This window comes from Rhinatrema bivittatum, chromosome 2 (assembly GCF_901001135.1).
Source record: "Rhinatrema bivittatum chromosome 2, aRhiBiv1.1, whole genome shotgun sequence".
Classification (NCBI taxonomy): domain Eukaryota; kingdom Metazoa; phylum Chordata; class Amphibia; order Gymnophiona; family Rhinatrematidae; genus Rhinatrema; species Rhinatrema bivittatum.
In genome coordinates, this window is record NC_042616.1 from 85,615,408 (window position 1) to 85,635,160 (window position 19,753).

Here is a 19,753-nt window from a genome sequence, read left to right on the forward strand (position 1 = left end):
TAAGAGCACACGTATATTTGCATGTGTTATTTTGACAGCACCTGTAGTTTTGAAAATTAAATCTGTGTCACCGTTTTTCCTCTCTGACCTAAACACTCCTTTCCCCCACTCATGAATGCCTCTTTTTAATCCGGCCAAAAGTATGCACATTGTAAAAGATCACATGTACTGTTAGCATTCTCCCCAGAATAATATCTATTTATTTGGGCAAATCCCTTGAAAATTGTTCTCTAAATTATTACACAAAAACTTAAGAAAGGTCAATATAGTTAGCTTGATTGCATTCCTAGAACACAAGCAATTATATCCTAAACAGACATTATTTCTTTTAAAAGAACACAAGGTTCTTGTTTATTTTCTTGAATTCAACGAGCCCTTCCAAATGTATGTTTAATGAGATCTTTATAAGAATCACTAAATGACAATCTGACATAATGTTGATGTTTAAATCCAGCTGAAATTTGTAAATGTCTTACCAATTTCGGAAACACTGACATATGGATTTATCGCCAAGCTCACATGCAGCAGATGCACACATTCAGTAACCATCATCTGCAACTTTGGGCATTTTTTCATTATTGAAATCAGATCCATCAAGTTTATGGGATTAAATATTCAACATACAACAAATTGAACAGTACATTGCCAGCACTGCAAATGATACTAAGAAGTGACAAATATATGTACATATCCTATTTACAACCATGGTAATTTCAAGTCTCTGTAGTGCAATATTTCCCAGAGAGTTGGTCTGAGCCTAGTAGTGGGTTGTAGACGATTTTTAAGAGGGTTCTGGGATAAAGACCCATTCAGTATACTCAACTAGGAATTTCAAAAGTAAAAACAAGACAGCATGGTAGTAGTTAGTGAATGATGTGACACATAGGGTAGGATAACTGTCAAGCAACTCTGCTTGGATCCATATATGCTCATATATGGCCACGTGGAGATCTATTAGAGTATTTTATAATCTGTGCATGCATATAAGGTAAACACTGATTATAAAATATGTGTATGTTTACTCCCTTACATATGCGCGTGAATTTCTGCAATGATTTGAAAGGACATACTTTTCTTCCCTATTTTAAAAACATACACGTATTTTTTATGCATGAAAAAAGTTGTGACTTTCTCACATAAAATCCGTTTACACACGATATATTTTAAAAAGTGCATATGTAACTGAAATCACCAGTTTCCCAAAACCACCACCGGTTCACTCAGTCCTTTTCCAGGTCTTCGAGATCCTTCTAGTTCTTCATTCTGAGCTCCCCCAGGTACCCAGACCTCCCACCCAATCACTGGTGAACAATAGATGAGTCTGATATCAATTTCGCAAGATAATTAGCAGGTGTAAAAGTATGTCAATAAGTTTTCAAATGTACCCAGATAAGTCTCTTATAAAATAGTTAGATTGCTTGCATCCATCTTGGCCCTGTCCCGGGAGACCCCCTCGACCACCCCTTTTTTTCAAGCATAAATGTGCATGAGAGACTGAAAATACACACATACTTTTGATGTTTATAAACTAGCATGTACACAAATGCAAGTAAATGCTAATTTTATGTGCTTAAATGTTTTGAAAATTCTCTCTTAGGGTTCATTTATTAAAGGTTTTCTCCCATTCTGTGTCTATATGAAAATCATTATCCTATCACTAGCACTTAAAATAGTGGAAAACACCATACTATGATCTTGATTTTGACATTATTTGGTAAGTTTGTTGCTTTGGTAAGTGGGTTTCAAATTGAAAGTTCAGGATTGGTTTACTACAACTTATAAGGGTTGAATTGAGTCGTGTGGCAACTCTAGCTTTCCTACAAATCTGCTTAGCTGAAATTGTAAGCTATTATTGGACATCACCTGGTTTCCTAATAACAGTTTTTAAAAGACTGTCAACTGCACTCCTAAAATCCCCTTGTTCATTTTCTTCAAAAGAAAAAGGGATAATTCTTAGTATACTAACTGTGATTTAAGACTTCTGAGAGTAATTTTCAAAAGTCATTTGCCCAAGTAAATAGGATGTCTGTAAACTGTCCACTCTGTATATAAGTACAGATGGACATAAGGTACTAGAATGCTGTAAAGTAGGTGGATTCAGACACGGGGTTAGTTCAGGAGCAGAGTGTTAGGTTTTGTAGGTTTCGTGGACCCTTGGCCCGAGGTGGGGGTTGACAGTACCTGAGGGGTTTGGGCCTCACAAGTCCCCACCGTCGGGAGGCGAGGTAGACTGGAAGCACAGGCAACAGGACCACGGCTGAGGCCCAGGAGAGAGGAGGCATAGAGGAGCTGTCTGCGTCACAGCCACATGATCGCAGACACCTGCACTGAAGCAGTACTGCGGGGTGCCCCGAGGAGCGGGGTCTGAGAGACAGTTCAATGGTATCGCAGTGCTGGGCAGGTCAGGAGAGAGGACATACCAGAGGAAGGATCTCCAATGCAGAAGCGCACAGGGCAAGCCCCGAGGAATGGGGAGTGCGGAGACAGCACCCCTGATGAGATAATGCTGAGGTAGCCCCAAGGAGCGGGAAGCTTGGAGACTGGATCTCTGGTATAGTAACACTGAGTCTACCCGAGGAGCGGGGAAGCAAAGAGACAGGATCTCTGGTGTAGCAACGTTGAGGCTTCCCCAAGGAGCGGGGAAGCGTGGAGACAGGATCTCTGGTGTAGTAGAACTGAGGCTTCCCCGAGGAGCGGGAAAGTGTAGAGACAGGATCTCTGGTGTGGTAACGCTGAGGCTACCCTGAGGAATGGTGTAGTGCAGACACAGAGTCCCAGGAAAGAAAGAGCAGAGCAGGCCCCCGAGGAGTGGGTACCCAGAGCCAGAGTCCTCAATCAGAGAGCAGAGATCCAAGGCAGGAACCGCAGGTCTGGAGAAAAGGAACAAGCACCAGAGGAGCTCAGGAAACTTGTTGCCAAGTCGGTTAGCGTAGGCCAAAGGAGGCGCTTAAATATCTCAGGCTTGTGATGTCATTTATTTATTTATTTATTTATTTATAACTTTTTTTTATACCGAAGTTCAGGTAACAGAATTACTTATCACTCCGGTTTACATTATAACAAGTAGAAAACAATGACAACATATGTCTTACAATGAACAAGGGAGTGAACAACTTGGATAATATAACATAACATAACTAGGAACAGTAGCAGTATGCACTATTAGAGCGAAACTAGCGCATGGGGAGTAAAAACATGAGCATAGGTTCTGGATGTCAACAGTATGAAAACAGTCTATGGGAGCTGTGGAAGACTAAGTAAGTTAAGGGAATGCTTGACCGAATAGCCATGTCTTGAGTCTTTTTTTGAACGTGTTGGGGCAATGTATCAGCCTTAGCTCCGGAGGAAGCAGATTCATCAGCTGGGGACAACCCTGGAGTTCCCTCCATTGGGAGGACAGTTGGTGCGTGCACACGCCTAAGGAGGCCCGGAGTCGGAGTGTAGGTCGGCGGCGTCCCAGCCACCGCATGGAGCACAGAGAGCCAGGAGGAACACGGCGTTAGTGACTGGCCACAGCCGTGAGTTCACCAGGAGTGGAGAACCAGGCATGACATGTCGTGAGTTGGGTCGGCTGCGGACGGCCACGTCTGACGGTCATAACACAGGGCTGGTTTAAACATTAGGGAAAATAAGTGGCTGCCTAGGGCAGAAGCTTCTGTGGAGGGGTGACACCAAAGAACCCCTGTTGTTTCCGCAAACAAGAGTGCTGTTTTGGTGTGGCAGGTTTGCTATACAGATTCCAAGAGATGAATTTTAAAAGCCCACATGCACAATAATTAGGTGATGCTCAACATAGTCAGTCTTGCGCACGCCGAGCAGATTTTAAAAGCCACGAGAATCACGCATATCTCCCTCACCACGCACATCGCGAACGTTTTCAAAAAGGAATGGGGTGTGGGCATGGTCTGGGTGGGCCATGGGCGTTTCAGTGCATCAACCTAAGATGTACACATAAATACTGACGCGACCTGGCCTGCATCGAGGCCTCCTACCTCATAACTATTTCTGGATGACATATAAGTTTAAAAAGAAAGAAAACTAAGCAGTTTCCAGGGTTTTAAAGGTCGTGGTTATCTGGGGGGACTGAGGTCTATTAAACTAGGGGGGTTTGGAGGACCTTTCACTTAACTGGGTGAACTGGGGGAGACGTGGTAAAACTGGGGGGGGGGGGGGAATATGATAGAGGTGTTTAAAATCATGAGAGGTCTTGAACGAGTAGATGTGAATTGGTTAGTTACTCTTTCGGATAATAGAAAGACTAGGGGCACTCCATGAAGTTAGCATGGGGCACATTTAAAACTAATCGGAGAACGTTCTTTTTCACTCAACGCACAATTAAACTCTGGAATTTGTTGCCAGAGGATGTGGTTAGTGCAGTTAGTGTAGCTGTGTTTAAAAAAGGATTGGATAGGTTCTTGGAGGAGAAATCCATTAACTGCTATTAATCAAGTTGACTTAGAAAATAGCCACTGCTATTACTAGCAGCGGTAACATGGAATAGACTTAGTTTTCGGGTACTTGCCAGGTTCTTATGGCCTGGATTGGCCACTGTTGGAAACAGGATGCTGGGCTTAATGGACCTTTAGTCTGACCTAGTATGGCATGTTCTTATGGGAAAAATCCCCTGATATACATGGTAGAAGTGGCATTTGCGTGCACACATGTGCTCCCACTTAAAATATAACACACATGTATGTGTAGCCAGGCTATTTTATAACATGCATACATATGCACTCGTATGTTATAAAATGGCCGCATCCCTGGGTGCAGGCCAACATATGTGAACAAATGTGTGCATGTGTGCTGGTTTGAAAGTTACCATCCCTGTGTCTTTTTGCAGGGTTTTGTGTTTCTTTACAAAGTATCTAGTAATGGAGGTAGTTTGTGCCACTGGTAATATGATAATTTCTAAACAACATCATATAAGCCAACATTCTTTGCTATTGCCAATGTAGTATTGTGATTAACGAGACCTCATATACTGTGGCGGGCTTTTCATACAGAAGCCATCCAGCCACTATTGAAGGAATGCGGTGATTTAATGGCTTTTGCACCATCTTGGTGTTATAATCATTGGTCTCTCGGAGATTGTGATTTTGTAACTACAACTTGTGTCAGTTTACAATGCAGTAAAGGTTTTTGCACTTATCGTAGCGAAGTTTGCAGCTGGGGTATAACGCTGGCTTTGGCCCGACACGGCTCGTGTTTCTGTGAACCTTCTTCAGGGGCCGCACTATGCCATTGCTGAAATATAATAAGAGAGGGTTAAAAAATACCGAATGGAAATAATTTAGACACAAACCATGGCTGCATGATACCTACGGTTCCCGATACTGCCAACCGGTTCTGCTACTGGGCTGCAAATGTGTTCGGGCAGCAGTATCCGCCAGTATCGGGAACCGTAGGTATCATGCAGCCATGGTTTGTGTCTAAATTATTTCCATTCGGTATTTTTTAACCCTCTCTTATTATATTTCAGCAGTGGCATAGTGCGGCCCCTGAAGAAGGTTCACAGAAACACGAGCCGTGTCGGGCCAAAGCCAGCGTTATACCCCAGCTGCAAACTTTGCTACGATAAGTGCAAAAACCTTTACTGCATTGTAAACTGACACAAGTTGTAGTTACAAAATCACAATCTCCGAGAGACCAATGATTATAACACCAAGACGGTGCAAAAGTCATTAAATCACCGCATTCCTTCAATAGTGGCTGGACGGCTTCTGTATGAAAAGCCCGCCACAGTATATGAGGTCTCGTTAATCACAATACTACATTGGCAATAGCAAAGAATGTTGGCTTATATGATGTTGTTTAGAAATTGTTATTAAGATTACATCGTATCTCAACAGTTTTTTCAATATACTGGTAATATGATGACATCAGAATTTGATACTTTTTAAATATGGTGAGTACTAGAGGGAAACATTCTAGTTCAGTCCAGCCAGCCATTCCAGAAATTACCTTTCACCATTGTGTTATAGATTTCTTTTAATTTCTAAATTTATGTATTTCTTGATTTTATGTGCAGTCTATTCCAAAAATATCACATTCATCAGACACTGTGACATAATTTCTGAATTATATTTCTATTATGTATATATAATATACAAAAAAAGTTTAATATTTCAAATTCTGATTTCCACATATGGTGCTTTTACAGGATCATACTGGGTAGAGTGACAGTGGAATGATCATGATTGTCAAGTTTACCAAAATATCCAGGGACCTAAACTCCTAAAAGTTAATTTGAGGGTGGGTACAAGGCTAAAGATTTACCGAAGGTGCCTAATACCCATTGCACTGGCCTGGGATGAGGGAGGCAACATTGTGAAATCATGCATATTGTTTTTTAGGGAAGAAGTATCCACAGAAAAAGCAGGTGCAAATGTCTATGGGTACTTTGTCCTTAAGGAATTTTCAAAGGGAAAGTATATTAGTGCAAAGTCTGCAGGGAAATGTACCCACAGATTTTCACCTGTATAGTTTTTAAAATTGCCCCCTCTGATATTGGCATAGCCCACACATGAAACTGGCCGATGTAATAAGGCTGTGATTTCAGAGGCACAGGATCCCTGAGGAATATTCCACATGCATCACATGCACATCTTTCTTCTGTTGTCTGGCTTCTCACAGGACAAGCAGGATTGTAGTCCTCACATATGAGTGACATCATCAGGATGGAGCCCAATCACGGAACACTTTTGTCAACGTTTCTAGAACTTTGACTGGCACCTACTGGGCATGCCCAGCATGGCACCAACCCTGCATCCAGCAGGGGTCCCCCTTCAGTCTCTTTTTTTCTGCGCAGCAGTAGCCATGCGGGATAAGGAGCTCTCTGGAAATTCCTGACAGGAATTTTTGCTCACGGAACTTTTTTCCAAAATTTCAAAAAATTCTACCCCATAGGGGTCCCCCTATCGATTCCATAGTCCGTGGTCATAAGGTTGATTCCTGTTGAGTTTTCCCTTCGGGGCCTGCACCGCGAGTTTTCCCTTCGGGGCCATCGACTGCACCGCAGCTAAATTTTTGTTGAAGCCATGGCATCGGGTTTTCATCGGTGCCCCGATTGTCCTCGGACAATGTCCATCACAGACCTGCATAGGATTTGTGTGTTGTGTTTGGGGTCGGACCATGACATCTTAATCAAATATGCCCAATTGACACCGAAGGGCCGTAAGGGCCGCTCAGAGAAGATGGAGTTTCTTTTTCAGGCAAAGCCACCAACTCCATCGAGCACTTCAACATCGTCTGAGCTGATGCCATCAACCTCTCGCCAGCAGCGGGACAATGGTGCTGCCCACCCGGCACCAATTACTCTGAAGGCATCGACTTCTTCCTCTTCGGCTCCGGAGAAGGACCAAGGAGAACATCGTAAAAAGCGTCGACAACGTTATCGGAAGGCTCAGTCCGCTGATCCAGGCAAGCCCTCGGCATCAGCATCAACAAAGCCACTGACAAAGAAATCCTGTCCAGAGAATGCCCCATCCTCCTCTGCGACTGGGTCACCGAGGCATTCCCCACCTGCATTGGTGCCGGGAGCCGCGGCTCCACATTCACCGGTGGTCCCTCCGGCTATGCCAGTGCTGCCTCCTACTCCGGAGCTGGGGTTGCACGCCCAGGCTTCCATGAGGAATTGGATCAGATAATCCAAGAGGCCATCAGAAAGGCACTGCAGGGCTTTCAACCGCCATCGATGCCGGCACCGATGCCAGCCCCAGTCGCTGACCCAATTCCCACGGCAGTCGCACCGCTACTCGGCAGGTTAGATGTGTTGATCGGTGCCCTTCCACCGGTGGAACCGAGGATACCGGTATGTCCAATGCCTTCTACCCCGATTCCTTTGTCATTGGAGGACGAGGAAACACTGATGCCAGAACCTATGCCAGGGCCATCTGGGATCTTGCCACCGACTCGCCCATCGATGTCACCGATTCCATCGGTACCTATCCTGCCATCGATACCGCATTGTCCTCAATTGGTGCCGCCATCGGTACCACCATCGATGCCGTTAGTGCCTCCTCCGATGCTTGGTGCCTAGGCCTGATCCTTCAGGAATAGCACCATTACTTCCCTCTAGAGATCCTTTGGGAGCCGGTGATCAACCTTACGATCCTTGGACCGATGATTCTTCCCAAAATACTGATGATCTACCTTTAGAGCCATCTCGCCCTGAAGAGAGAAGACGTTCTCCTTTAGAGGACTTGCCTTTTATTAATTTTATAAAAGAAATGTCTGAAACCATACCATTCCAACTTCAGACAGAAGAGGACTCCAGGCACAAGATGCTGGAAGTGCTGCAATTCGTAGATGCACCCAAGGAGATCGTGTCCATACCTGTTCATGAAGTCCTCCTGGACTTGCTGAAGAGGAATTGGGAGCATCCAGGCTCTGTACCACTGGTGAATCGAAAAACAGATGCCACCTACCTGGTACAAACAGCCCCTGGTTTCCAAAAACCACAGCTGGATCACCTTTCTGTGGTTGTAGAGTCAGCCCAGAAAAAAGCACAACATTCTAAGCCTCATTCTTCCATACCTCCATGGAAAGAACAGAGGTCCCTGGATGCATTTGGCCATTATGTTTTCCATGGCTCAATGCTTATTTCTCGCATTGCTTCCTACCAGTTAAACATGACCCAGTATAACAGAGACCTATTTAAGAAGATCCAGGATTTTTCTGAGTCTTTACCTGACCAGCTTCAGGATCAACTCAATGCCCTGGCTCAGAAGGTTCTAGATGCTGGCAAGCATGAGGTCCGCACTGCCTATGACATTTTTGACACTGCTTCTAGGGTGTCCGCAGCGGGGATTAGTACACGAAGATGGGCCTGGCTGAAGTCCTTTGACTTAAGACCAGAAGTACAGGACCGGTTGGCTGACCTGCCCTGTGCTGGAGATAATCTCCTCAGGCACAAAATCTAGCAACTCAAAGACCACCATGAAACGCTACGCCAGCTTTTGTCGGTGCCTTCTGATTTCCTGTCCACCTCTAAAAGGACATTCAGAAGAGACTCTAAGCGGCCGTCCTTCAAGCCACGGAGATATTATCCTCCTGCTTCTCGAGGTCGCCCCTCCAGACCTTACCAGAAAGGTCAAGCCAGACAATACAGGCCTCAGAAAACTCAGCCAGCTCCTCCACTGGGCCCAGCTGCTGGATTTTGACTCATCGCTGGAGAGCATAAACCAACCTCCTCTACCATCCTTACCCGTCGGCAGTCGGTTGTGCCACTTCACCAACATATGGCACACGATCACTTCAGATCAGTGGGTACTCGCTGTACTGACTCAAGGTTACCACCTCAACTTCCTGACTGTACTGGAGGACTCTCCACCTCGGCTGACGTGGGGATCATCCGACCACTCCTCTCTTCTGGAGGAAGACGTTTCAATCCTCCTGAAGGCCCGGGTGATAGAACCAGTGCCACTCTCCCAGCAGGGGCAGGGGTTCTATTCCTGGTATTTCCTCATTCCAAAAAAATCAGGGGGCATTCGTCCAATCCTGGACCTGCGTGCCTTAAACAAGTATCTACAGAAGGAAAAGTTCAGGATGGTAACCTTGGGCTCTCTACTTCCTCTTCAGTAAAGAGGAGATTGGATTTGTTCTCTGTATCTTCAGGACATGTACACACACATCTTGATCACTCCGTCTCACTGCAAATTCCTTCAATTCCTAGTCAGCCCCCGGCACTTCCAGTACCGGGTACTGCCGTTCGGCCTAGCATCCACTTCTCGAGACTTTACCAAGTGCCTCGTAGTGGTTACGGCCTACCTGAGGTGTCAGGGGGTCCATGTCTACCCTTATCTCGACGATTGGAAGATAAGGGCTCCAACTCAAGGGGACGCACTAGCCTCCTTACGTCTAACTCTCCATACATTGCTGTCTCTTGGGTTTCTGATCAACTATCCTAAGTCCAGCCTAGTTCCATCTCAAGCCCTATACTTCATAGGAGCTGAACTGGATGCCATGCAGGCGAAAACATTCCTCCCTCAGGATCGAGCTCGTACTCTCATGTCCCTAGCACAATGCCTCAGGATCAAGATTACATGACAGCTCGTCATTTCCTCATTTTGCTTGGACACGTGGCATCCTCTGTACATGTCACTCCAATGGCACACCTCACCATGAGAGTCATGCAGTGGACTCTGAAGTCCCAGTGGGCTGAGGCTTATCATCCAATGTCCAGCATTGCCCACGTTACCAAGCAGCTCCGCCTGTCGCTGCCCTGGTGGTTGTGGCTCTCCAATCTCCTTCAAGGCCTTCCCTTTCAAGTTCCAGAAACTCAAATTATCCTGACAATGGATGCCTCCAATCTAGGTTGGGGTGCTCATGTTGACGGCCTGCAGATTCAGGGAACCTGGTCTCCAGAGGAAGCCAAACATCTGATAAATTTCCTGGAGCTTCAAGCGATCAGATATGCCCTCAGAGTCTTTCAGGATTGCCTCTCAAACAAGGCCATCCTGATTCAGACCGACAACCAGGTGGCGATGTGGTACATCAACAAGCAAGGGGAAACGGGATCCTACCTTCTGTGTCAGGAAGCTGCACAGATATGGGTGTGGGCTCTTTCCCACTTGATGTACCTCAGAGCAACCTACTTGCTGGGCGTGGACAATGGCAGACAGGTTGAGTCAGACCTTTCATCCGCACGAATGGCCTCTTAACCCCACGGTAGCGGACACAATCTTCCAGCGTTGGGGTTATCCACAAATAGACCTCTTTGCGTCCATCCACAACTGCAAAGTAGAGAACTTCTGCTCGCACACTCGCAGCCGCCACTCACAGCTGAGGGACTCTTTTGCCCTCTCATGGTCCAGCAGTCTCCTCTACGCGTACTCTCCACTTCCACTCATATCAAAGACTCTCGTGAAGTTACGACGGGACAGGGGCTTACTGGCCACACCAAGTCTGGTTCCCAAACCTCCGGGACCTATCAGTTCATCGGTGCATCACTCTAGGGGAGGATCCGCTTCTGATAACTCAGAAGGACGGGTGCCTATGCCACCCCAACCTCCAGGCCCTATCCCTGATGGCCTGGATGTTGAAAGGTCAATACTTCAACCCCTTAACCTTTCGGAGTCGGTATCCCGAGTCCTGGTAGCTTCATGAAAGCCTTCCATGAGACTGCTCTTATCGTTCTAAGTGGAAAAGGTTTACGGTCTGGTGCACGTCCATGTCCATAGACCCTTTCACTTGTTCCACTGCAAAATTTCTGGACTGTCTCTGGCATCTGTCAGAATCAGGCCTGAAAACTTCCTCTATAAGGGTGCATGTCAGTATAAGGGTGCATGTCAGCCGCTTTCCACAACAGCGTGGGAGATGTCTCTATTTCGACACAGCCCTTAGTAACACACTTCATGAGAGGTTTGCTCCACCTGAAACCTCCATTGCTCCCTTCGGCCCACACTTGGGACCTTATCATGGTCTTAGGGCTGTGATCTCCGCTATCTCACCTGGAAAGTAATTTTTCTTCTCGCTATAACACCCGCTTGCAGTTAGTAAGTTACAGGCATTAGCCACCTACCCGCCTTACACTAAAATTCTACATGACAGAGTGGTCCTCCGTATACACCCTAAGTTTTTACCGAAGCAAGTGTCGAAATTTCATCTTAATCAATCCATCATCTTACCTACTTTCTTTCCAAGGCCCCATTCAAACCCAGGAGAACAGGCTTTACATTCCCTGGACTGCAAACGTGCCCTAACCTTTTATCTGGAGCGCACGTCAGCCCACAGGAAGTCCACTCAATTATTTGTTTCTTTCGATAACATCAAATTGGGAAATCCAGTGGGAAAATAGACCCTTTCCTCCTGGTTGGCGGACTGTATCTCCTTTTGCTACCAACAAGCAGGCATTCTGCTACAAGACCGTGTAAAAGCACACTCTGTTAGGGCCGTGGCAACCTCAGTGGCACACCTTCGTTCGGTGCCACTTATTGATATTTGTAAGGCTGCGACCTGGAGCTCTCTCCAAACCTTCGCAGCCCATTATTGCTTTGATAAGGCTGGCAGGCAAGATTCCATTTTTGGCCAGTCTGTTCTACGCAGCTTATTCTCAGCTTAACTACCCAACATCCTACCAGCGACCCGTTCAGGGTTTTCAGGATGCCCTCCTACCCAAATCCACCCCTGTTGTTGTGCCTGTTGCACGTCTTTGGGTGCATTTGGTGCATTGCTCAGGCATCCTCAGCTCGCTAGTCACCCATATGTGAGGACTACTATCCTGCTTGTCCTGTGAGAAAGCAGAGTTGCTTACCCGCGGAGTTGGGTTCGCTTGCGATTTATTTTATTTTTCGCACATACTTCTTCCTACACACGAGACTGAAGGGGGACCCCTGCTGGTTGCAGGGATAGTGCCATGCTGGGCATGCCCAGTAGGTGCTAGTCAAAGTTCTAGAAACTTTGACAAAAGTGTTCTGTGATTGGGCTCCATCCTGATGATGTCACCCATGTGTGAGGACTAACATCCTGCTGTCCTGTGAGAACACCTGTTACAGGTAAGCAACTCTGCTTTCTCTGCTCTTCCCCTGTATGTAGGATATTTCTGGTACTTTGCTCACTCAAAGCTGAGTCTTCTGTAGAATTTCTTTGCTTCTTTTTTTTAATGGATTGACTCCTGCAGTTATTATCCCAGCCAGAACAGGAAGTGTCCTCTGTATCTCTTTCTGATAACATCTTGTTCCCCTCTGGATTCTCACTGAGCTCCCAGGGATGTGTGTCTGTAGTATCGTGTCTGTATTTAGATGGAGATATGAGTCACAGAATGTTATTTGGAATAGTGTGTATTAAGAGGGCAATTTTCAAAACTGTGTGGACAGGTGCAATGTCCACGGGTACTTGTCTCTGCAGATTTTGCTTTTGTTCTCACTTATACTTTCCTTTTGAAAATTGCCAAAGGAAAATGTACCCGCAGAGATTTGTACCTGCTTTATTTGTGGATACTTCTTCCTCAAAAGCAGCATGCCAAGGTTTGAAAACACAAAATGAAGTGCATTGTTGTATTCCCTGCCCTGTCCCCTTGCTAGGAATGGAAAACAAAACAGAATAGATGCCTCAGTCTTATTTCAATATTTATTAAAACAGAGATGTGTTTACAGGATGCCAGACTCAGGCCGAGTTTCGCAGCTTGTCAGCCGCTGCCTCAGGGGCTTGAACACTTTAGATTCCAAAATGAAACTCTGCAAAATTAGTTTCATCGAACGTGCAACAATTGTATGACCAACGTCCTGGGTAGCATACCGCACTCAGTCTGAAATTTGCTTATATGCTTTTTCATTGACAAATTTTGATCAATCTGTATTCCTAGGTCTTGTACCTGATCTGAGGGAGTAATGTTAGTGACCTAGGTATAGGATTAGCGGTGTGATTATTATGGAATTTCTCCTCAACCAAACAATTTCAGTTTTGTTTGCATTTAGTGCTAATTTCAGTTGAGTTAGTCTTTGTTGTAACACTGGCACAGAAAAAAACCATTCTGGATGACATGTTCTTCTTTAAAAATATTTTAGAACTTCAGCATGTTAAGTCAATTTACCAACATGCACACAAGAAAAAACACCTTTAGGGCCAAATCCAAATCTTTTCGCCAGATGTATTTCCCTATCATGGAGGAGAATTACAAGACACACTATAAAGACTGTATCAATCAATAAAGCTGGCCAGTTTGCCCTTTTTAGATATTTAGATCCCCTCCATGCTGAAGATATGTGTCAATTCAGAAGGTCTGAATTAAGTGAACATGGTCCTTGGGAGGGAAATATTGAAAGCCATTTAACTATGTAAAAGAGTTTTGCAACAATTGCCCAAACTATGGGGCTGATGTAATAAGACTCTCCACAGATTTTTTGGGGTGCACACGGCAAAACCAGCGGAAGGAAGGAATGTAATAACAGCCACGTATGCTAATTAGATACGCACATAAAATCAGCACACACCAAACATACGCGCCATAATGTACACAGTAATTAATTCGCTCATGGTCCTATGTAGTAAAATACACAGATGTCCGCACAGAAACCCATGTGAACACCCATCGGCCAATGAACACCAGCAATTGATTCTCAGGGTGAAAGCCTTTCCTTTTCAAAAAAATGAATAAATTAGTGGTCCAGAAGTTGATATGAAGGTGGGTAGAGCAATATCTAACCCCTTCATGATCAGACTTTGACGCCGTCGAGAGCATGAAGTGCAGATCATTGATTCTGCCTCATTGAGAAGCTGCCTTCTCTCTACCCATTCTGTCCGCTGCTTGGCTGACCCGCAAAAGAATCAAAAAACTGTTTCTACACTGGCGCTTTCACTTACCTCCTGCTCTGACCCAGGCGCTTAAAACCTGTATTAAAAACCCCACACTAACCTGATCTCCCTGCTAGTGTGGCTCACTGCATTGCCCATAAATAGATAATCGGTCGCCTCCTTTCCCTGCCATTAGCATACACTCACGCAGAAAAAACACGGGTCTGTAAGCGCGCTTATACGTACTTTTTTTCACACACAAAACCCTTATTGCATACCCGTATAGGGCTTTGCATGGGAAAACGTACATACAAATGCATGTATAGGCACGCACAAAGCCGCAGCAGCTTCAGTGCACCTTATTACATCAGCCCCTATATGTGGGTAAAGTAGGCCTGCTGTGCCATAACATGCATACCTTTACAGTACTGAGCAGAGGCATTCCTAGCAAGGGTTGGTCCAAGAAAACAAAGAGGTAGGCGATCTATGATAGCCGTCAGGAAAACAAAACAGAATAGATGCCTCAGTCTTATTTCAATATTTATTAAAACAGAGATGTGTTCACAGGATGCCCGACTCAGGCCAAGTTTCACAGCTTGTCAGCTGCTGCCTCAGGGGCTTGAACACTTTAGATTCCAAAATGAAACTCTGCAAAATTAGTTTCATTGAACGTGCAACAATTGTATGACCAACGTCCTGGGTAGCATACCGCACTCAGTCTGTGCGCCATCTTGTGCTCCTACCATGTGACAGAGGCCAACCAATGGCACCGGTAGCCCCTGTGACATAGAAAGGGCAAAGGCTATCGGCGCCATTTTGATTACTGGCAGCCGACGGCCCGAGTGCTGGAGATCACTCCTGGACCCCCGCTGGACCACCAGGGACTTTTGGCAAGTCTGGGGGGTCAGGAGGTTGGGGGTTTTGTTTAAATTCGCTCCTTTAGATGGCCGAATAATTTGGAGAAGATTCGTTGTATTTGTGGGAAATCACGATATGTTTCGCGACGCAACAAATACAACGAATATGGCCCTATACGTTGCGGATTGCCAATACATTGCAAACGAATGCACATCCCTACAGAGAGGTGACATGTGTATGTGTGAGAAAAACTGATCAGGGAGATGACTGGTATGTGTGTGCTTGTGTGTGTGTGTGTATGTGTGTGTGTGTGAGAAAGAGAAAGACTGGTTGGGGAGATGATTGTTGTGTGACAGACAGAAATTGGTCCTGAAGGTGTGCTGGTGTGTGTGTGTGTCTGCTGCTTCTGGTGTGGCTGCAAAGGAAATGATTAGGAGAACTGCTGGAGAGGGTAAGTAAAGGTGGCTTTTTAAGTTCATTTTTCTTGATTGACTGCCATTTTAATTATTGGGTGTTACATGCTGTTTTGAAATATTTTATTACTGTTTGAAGAATTTTTAATAATTTTTAAGAGTTTCAAATTTTTAGATGATGTTCTGATCATCAGCTGTTTTGAAAGATTTTTTCATATAATTTTACAATTATATCTGAGTGGGTATCTATAACAGTTTGGCTTTTTCTGTTTTTCTAATGAGAGGTGTATTGATGTTTAGGGCCTGGTTTAATATTTGTAGTGTTGCCTTTTTATAAGTAGGGTTGTTCCATTTGAGTGCATGCCATAATGCAGGTGTAACTTTGTGCGGATTAGTTTGCATGCATTATTGCAGATCTTGGGATTTTGTTAGGTGTTATATTTCTGTTTCCATTTCTTCAGGTTTGCTCTGCATGTAGAGTGGCTTTTTTGGGGTTTTCATTCCAGTTTGTCTCCAATTAGTAATTTGTGGTCTTTCTGTACTTGGTGAAGGTCAATATTGTGTGTATGACTGAGGTGAGATATTTTACTAGCATGTAGGCACATAAAATACCTCACTTTATTTGTTGTGTTTTCTCAATTGGATATGCGTTGATGGTGAACTGCTGTCTTTTTATAAGTAGGGCTATTGTGCCTGGTAGTAGAGGGAGTTTGTGTTGCTGTTACTGAGATAACACCAGAATATCTTTTTTGTATGGTGAGTTGTATGGGGAATGTTCTAGTTCTGCTTTATACTCATTACTGAGGGCGGGGGTAGGGTTAGCCCCGTGACTGTCATGTGTTTAGTGTGTCTCGCATGTGAGGACCATCTATCAGGTGTGTCCCGACAGAAAAAAGGTTGAGAACCACTGACCTAGACTATGTATTAACTGTTTGTGTATTAACTGTTTGAATTAAACCCAGAACATCAATGCTGACCTAAAAGGAGAATGATGACCCAGAAACCGAATGAAAACTTTGTAAACCATTGTGATCTTAACTTGGAACGACATTATATAAAACACATAATGCAAAATCTACTCTGGTAAAAGTGAGAATTGTTTCTGATTGACAAGGACCATTTCAACAATTTGAATGAAAAGACTCAAGAAAATGAGCACATTTTGGATACATTTTGGTACCAAGCATGACACCCTGCAATCATCTGCAATGCAGTCATGAGAAATAGGAGATGGACCACTTTCCTCAGTCTGCAATAGCAAAGTTTTATCACTGAAAGCTACATTTATGACTGTTATTCATGTACTTACACTAACTACATTCTGTTAGTGCTGAACGATTGTGGCTTTTTAACAGGGGACCCACAAATGAAAAAAAAGCATTGGGGTCATTGTAAATTGGATTTAGCATGTTTTGGCGCCACACTTACATTTTAGACTGTTCTGTAATAAGATAATTTTCTACAGCTCAGATGCCTGTTATGGAGAGCCATGCATCAGGATATAAGAGGGCAAAGTGATTTTGTGTGGTTGTGTGTTGATGACCAAAGACTCCCGAAAGACAAGAATTGTATAATTTTGCTCTGGCATTACAGTCACTGATAATTATAATGCATTTATTTTAAGACTGCTGCATACAGTTATTGGGGCTGCTGAACTTGCTCATGCGACAGATACAATAGTTATCAGTTCATAACCATCACTACTAAGTTCATAGAGAATATCTCTGCTGTGACAAACAGTATTACATTCAAATGAATACCAACAAGAAAGCATCTGTTATTGCAAGAAATACCAAAGAGACTATGATTTGCCATTTATGGTATAATAAACATATTGAAGAATAGTTTTTGTAAAAGAGTGGTGAATAGCTTTCCATGCATTGTAACATCCCAGATATACAAGGACAATCCCAACCCCCAATAGTACATTTGTTTGTTATCTTATGGCAGCTGCCCCTTCCCAGGGAGTCAGGGAATAAATCCACATTATGGGGTCATGAAGAAGTAAGATTGGACCATCAATGGAGAGGAAACCAGGTTAGACACAGCAGAAAATAACGTAAGAACATGCCATACTGGGTCAGACCAAGGGTCCAACAAGCCCAGCATCCTGTTTCCAACAGTGGCCAATCCAGGCCATAAGAACCTGGCAAGTACCCAAAAACTAAGTCTATTCCATGTTACCGTTGCTAGTAATAGCAGTGGTTATTATCTAAGTCAACTAAATTAATAGCAGGTAATGGACTTCTCCTCCAAGAACTTATTCAATCCTTTTTTAAACACAGCTATACTAACTGTACTAACCACATCTTCTGGCAACAAATTCCAGAGTTTAATTGTGCGTTGAGTAAAAATGGAATCTGCAGTTACTCCAAAAGGCAAGAAAGCCCGAATTGAGAGAGCAGCATTAAAACTTGAAATGTGTATCAAAGTGACAAACTGCCTTTAAATATAGGAGTAGAGATTTGTCCGAGTTATGAGAGTAACTATTTTTCTCATTTTATCAAAGTTTCCCTTTTGAAAGTTTAGGACGAGAGCCATGGATTTGCTTACTGTCCCCCTTCCAGTCATTAAATCAGATTTGATCATATTATGATCACTATTGCCAAGTGGTCCCACCACTGTTACCTCTCTCACCAAATCTTGTTCTCCACTGAGAATTAGATCTAAAATTGCTCCCTCGTCGGTTCCTGAACCAATTGCTCCATAAAGCTATCATTTATTCCATCCAGGAACTTCCATCCAGGATCCAACAGAAGAAAAGATGATACATTTACCCAGTCAATATTGGGGTAATTGAAGTCTAGATGCAGAAGAAGCAGCAACCATACACATAGGTAAGTCACACAAAACGCTGGTGCAGGATCAATGTTAAATCACCATTTAGTGGTGTACTTTAATAGATTCCAAAATCACAAAGTGAGAATGTTTATATCGGCAACTCCATAGCTTCAAAATCAACCATGTAAAAGAGGTCCCCCGACACGGACCCGTGTTTCGCCAGGCTGCGTCGGGGGGGACCAAGGGTACAGTCAAATCTAAATGTAAAAACAAGTCTATATTAGAATGGTGATAATAGTGGCTACATAATAACAGACATGTACATACCTTTAAACAGATACCCGGAGCGCGCAGGCTCTCACAGGTGTCAGCTATTTAAACATAGAAAACGGCGCGAACGCAGCAACTCACGCGAGAGCTGTAAAAGGTAACAGGTGTCAGCGGATCCGTCCCGTTAATGTCCCCATGACAACCTAGTAAAACAGGTTCCATTCAATTTCCTTGTTCAGACCTTGAGGAACCACTGTATTTAGTGTAAAAATCCACTTCTGCTCACGGCGCCCGAGGAACACTGAGAAGTCACCACCCCGAGCCGGGCGTGAAACCACCTCAATAACCGTGAAGCTGAGATCAGAAATAGAGTGGCCGCAATCGATCCAATGGGAAACCAGGGGTTCATCTACTCTATGTAGGCGGATGTTCGAACAATGTTCAATCATGCGGGTTTTTAACATCCGTGTTGTTTTACCTACATAGAGTAGAGGACAAGGACATTTAACAATATATACCACGCCTTTGGTGAGACAGTCAGAAGTGGAACGTAGTTTAAACAGTTGCCCAGTAGTGGGATGCGTAAACCCGACCATTTGTTCAGTATGTCTGCACATAGTGCAATGCCCACATGGGCCATGTACCCCCGGTCTTTCGGGTAGTGCGTCATATGAGAAGGAATGCACTAGTCTATCCCTTAAGTTCCTCCCACGCTTATATGTGAAGCGCAGGGAACTGTGTAAAAGTTCTGTCAGTGCTAAAGCAGACCAATGTCGTCTCATCATGGACGCAATAGTGCTCCCCATAATCGAGAAAGGAAGTATACAGTTGTTAGACTCATCTTTAGAACTGGCCCCTGGGCTCTGTACGCCAACCGTGATTGGTTATTCAGCCCAGGGGCCAGCTCTAAAGATGAGTCTAACAACTGTATACTTCCTTTCTCGATTATGGGGAGCGCTATTGCGTCCATGATGAGACGACATTGGTCTTCTTTAGCACTGACAGAACTTTTACACAGTTCCCTGCGCTTCACATATAAGCGTGGGAGGAACTTAAGGGATAGACTAGTGCATTCCTTCTCATATGACGCACTACCCGAAAGACCGGGGGTACATGGCCCATGTGGGCATTGCACTATGTGCAGACATACTGAACAAATGGTCGGGTTTACGCATCCCACTACTGGGCAACTGTTTAAA

At 44.4% G+C, this 19,753-nt stretch overlaps 1 protein-coding gene across 13 annotated transcripts in view; it reads left to right on the plus strand.

The window, feature by feature from the left end:
- Positions 1–19,753, plus strand: part of LOC115084076 (sodium channel protein type 5 subunit alpha-like) — a 1,049,386-nt gene that overhangs the window by 711,058 nt on the left and 318,575 nt on the right. The gene's annotated exons all lie outside the window — the stretch shown is intronic.